The 3750-nt window shown below is 61.4% G+C and overlaps 2 long non-coding RNA genes across 2 annotated transcripts; one reads left to right on the top strand and one right to left on the bottom strand.

Moving 5' to 3' along the window:
- Positions 1–625: 625 nt before the first annotated feature.
- LOC134375427 (uncharacterized) lies at positions 626–2868 on the bottom strand. The gene is made up of 2 exons (XR_010023395.1): positions 2413–2868; positions 626–804 (listed from the first exon to the last, which is right to left on the bottom strand). It is a non-coding gene; the product is annotated as an uncharacterized LOC134375427 (long non-coding RNA).
- LOC134375425 (uncharacterized) lies at positions 1425–2927 on the top strand. Its single transcript, XR_010023393.1, has 3 exons — positions 1425–1744; positions 2192–2480; positions 2582–2927. It is a non-coding gene; the product is annotated as an uncharacterized LOC134375425 (long non-coding RNA).
- Positions 2928–3750: the final 823 nt, after the last annotated feature.

Here is a 3750-nt window from a genome sequence, read left to right as displayed (position 1 = left end):
GTCTTGGCATGGTGGTTGGGTTGATTTTGGATCCCAAATCCCCCTACACTACTGCATAAAATAATTTCCACAGGCCACCTACAGGCCTGAAGTCCAGTCCCACTGGGGGTCCACAGGGCAGGTGGGGACCTACAGTCACATCAGGAAGAGTACAGCAGCACACGTTTTCCCAACACTGCAACATGGCGGACTCCAGGGCAGGATGGTGCATCCTTGGGCCCAGGCCACCGGCTGGGGTTCAGCTGCTCCGTTCTAGAGGCAGGGAGCTCAGGCACTGAGGTGGAGGCCACTCAGTTGTCTAGGCCACACAGTGGCCCTGCTTGGCTCCAAGGGCAGCACCTTCCCAGGCTCTGGGCAGGCTCTGGCTGCTCCTGGATATGGCTTTTCCTCCAGCCCTTCCCACAGCAAGACACCTTGCTCCCCAGGCCCCCTACACTGTCTCGGCCCCGGCCTCCCACCCGTATGTCCACCCCCTCAGCCATGAACCCCACTGCCCAGAGTTCTTCCAGCCTGATCTTACCTTCTGGCCCTGTTATCATGCATGAGATGGGACCAGGAGGGAAATGGAAACTTCCGGGAGGGTGGGAAAAAGAGAAGGCTCTTTAGGGAGGATGGAGGGACTTAGTAGGGACAAAACAGACTTTTATAGAAAGGGAAAGGATATTGGGAGAGAGCAAAGACAAGGGGATAGCGAGGAGTTTTGGGGAAGGGGGCAGATGGTGAGAATGGAAGAGAGAGGGCCTGGGAGAGGAGGCCGGGGCCCAGGTGTCCTGATGGAAGGGGCAGCTCTAGAAGAGGAACGATCTGGAAGAAGAGAGGAGAACAGGGCACAGACCAGCGGGAGCAAGAGGAGAGGGTCCCGGAGGCTGGAGAGGGGCTGAGAGAGACTCGGCCACCCACTGGCCGAAGGAGAGCACCTTTCCTCCCGAGCTCGGAAGGAGCCACGGTGGGGACCACTTTACACAGCACACCTCAGCCCCCGGGCCAGAGTGGCAGGACTCGCCTCCAGCAGCAGACACCGCATCTGGGGGTGGGACTCCTGGGATGGGGCTCCTGGGGCAGACTGTCCCCTTGTGGCAGCCCCACCTGGGAGGCTGGGCACATTTCTGGGTGACATGGGCAGCCGGGAGGGAGAGGGGTCCTGGGAGATGGTGGACAGCGTGGGTCGTCTCCAGAACTGGCCGGGCAGCTCCTCCCTGAGTCAAGGGCCGGGATCTGGGGCCTGGGTCCAAGCTAGACTGCTGCTCCCACCAGTGATAAAGCCAGGATATGCTGTGGAGACTCTGAACCAGCAAACTGGGGCAAGTGTCCCAAGTTACCCAAGACCCCAGCTCTTCCAGCCACATCCCTGGGCTGGTGCTTGGTCATTTTATGGGGCCCAGAGGGAGCCTGGCCCAGCCAAATGGCATTGAGCAACTGCATCAGGAGAGACCTGGAAGAACAGCCCAGAACCCAGGGCTGCTTCCTCACCCCCACTGAGCTCCCAGGGCACGCAGCCTCACCAGGAAGGCTCCCAACACTCCTCTCAGGGTGAGGGGTCCAGGCCCCACCCCATCTGCTTTGGCCCTGACTGTCTGAGCCCATGACTCCCTCTGTCCTCTGTGGCCTTCCATCTTCCTGTGTGATACCCCATCTCCTGCACTGGGGCTGGGGTGCCTGGAGTAAGCACAAGAGAAATGCAGGCTGCTGATCTCAAGACCCAAGCGGGGAGGGCAGAGCAAGCCAGGACCAAGACCAGGCTCTGGTGGGTGATTTTGTTGAGCTTCTCTGTTCCCTGGACTAATTATTTGCTTAAGTCAAAGCTCTCAGCTGCTGGGGTGGGGGGCCAGGGACCAGGGAGAGGGGCATGGGCTCTTTCTTGATGGGGTCTGCTTATCCTAAAGGCCAATTAGCCTTCAGAGCGTAGCCAGAGCCATGACTCCTTTGTCCTGGGGGCTGGATGAGCCCGTCTGCTCAGAGGGGTATCCCTCTGGACTTCAGGGCCTCTGGGGGGCTGGCTCTGGTCCCCATCTCTTGGGAAACCAGGATGGAAGGACGCAGGCTGGGATTAGATGGGTTGGGGACACTTGCTGATGAGGGAAGGGTACACTCTTCCCTGAGGCCACAGCAGGATGCTCAGAGTGCCCGGGTCCTGGCTGGGGGCTAGGGACAGGGGTGGCTGTTTCCAGATGAGTCTCCGGGTCCCCTGCAGCCCACAGAGCCGCACTCTTGAACCACCTCCTGCCAGTGGACATCGCAGGGTAGGCTTCACCCCCTGCTCGGGCGCTGGACCACAGCCGGCCCCTCATGAAGTCCTCGGAGCCCGCGGTGGGCCCCCACCTGGCCCTCGGTGCCCGGACGGGACCGAGAGGCTCTTGGAGAAGGTGCTCTCTTCAACCCCCAGAGCTCCATCCTGGATGTCTTGGAACTGACCTGTCCCGAGCTGGATGGCCAAGATGCGATGGTGGCCATGCTGGGCTCCAGCCCATGCTGGTCTCCAGGTTGGTGCTGGGGGCTTGGGGGAGAGGGTTGCTTTTCATGGCTTGGCCGAGGGGACAGCAAAGATGTCCTCCATCTGACCTGCATCCTCCTTCACCCACAGACATGGCTGCACGCCGGTCTCCATCACCGGTCCATCCTTGACCATCTCGTCAAGACTCGGGGACCCACAGTGGCTGTTCCCTCACCGGCCGGCTGGGAAAAGGCCCACGGTGCAGGGCACATAGCAGGGCAGCCGCGGATTGGTCACTGCCTGAATGTCCCCGGACGGATGCCCGTGTGCCCTTGGGCAGCCTTCCCCTCGGACAGGCTGTCCAGGCCGGGGAAACCCTAAGCCAAGGGATTAAGAAGAAAGGACAGAATCGACTGTTCCCTTGGCTGTGCTAATTTGTGCCTCATTTAGTGTATATTTGCTCAGTGGGTCAGAACACGGAGGTGATGACGCCAAAGGTCCGGATGCGTCCCCTCACTCGGGTCAGCCCACAGATGCCCGGCCCCGCCCGGCCCCGCCCGCCGCCGGCCTCTCCCCGGCAGCCATCTTGCACATTCCTGTGGCCAGGCAGGAGGGGACGGGGACACATCGATGGGCACAGGGATGCGCACGGGCGCCCGAGCCAGTCCCTAGGTGACAGCAAAGTTGGGTCGGAACCCCGGGACTTTGCCTGGCTTGACCCCAGCCCTCCGCGACCCCCTTGCTGGCCCCTGCTGGGTGCGATTTTGGGAGCTACGAGCTTTGTGCGGTGGGCTGGACACGTGCTGGGGACACGCCTGAGATCCACTGGGGCACATCCTCCCCACTCTGGGACTCAATTGCCCTCCTGTAAGCTGAGGATGTTGCTAGGGTGTACCGGCAGGGGGTCCCCACGATCCCGGAGCTCCCACCTCTCCGAGCTCAGGGGTGTGGCTAGAAGAGCAGGGGTCTTGGGTACCTTGGGACACTGGCCCCGGTTTGCTGGTTCAGAGCTCCGGCAGCACATCCCGGCCTCATCACTGGTGAGAGGCTTCCTGGGAGCTCGTGCTGGGAGGTGAGCCAGTAGGGTTCTGCCTGAGGCAGGGCTGATGGGAAAGACGCTCTGACCCCGCCCAGAATCAGGGTGTCGAGGATGGTCTTGACTGTTACCCTTGGGAATGAAGGACCAGTGTCTCACTTCCCTCCCCTTCTGAGACTCCCATTGGCTGGCTTAACCCTCCAGCCCTCTGGCCTATTCTCCTGTGGGGCTGAGCCCTCTACAGACACCTCTTCTGGGCTCTAGGGAGGGCCTGGTTCAGTTC

The sequence above is a fragment of the Cynocephalus volans genome, chromosome 4 (assembly GCF_027409185.1).
Source record: "Cynocephalus volans isolate mCynVol1 chromosome 4, mCynVol1.pri, whole genome shotgun sequence".
Taxonomy (NCBI): domain Eukaryota; kingdom Metazoa; phylum Chordata; class Mammalia; order Dermoptera; family Cynocephalidae; genus Cynocephalus; species Cynocephalus volans.
Note: the sequence above shows the minus strand (reverse complement) of the source record. Positions and strands in the feature narration are given on the sequence as shown.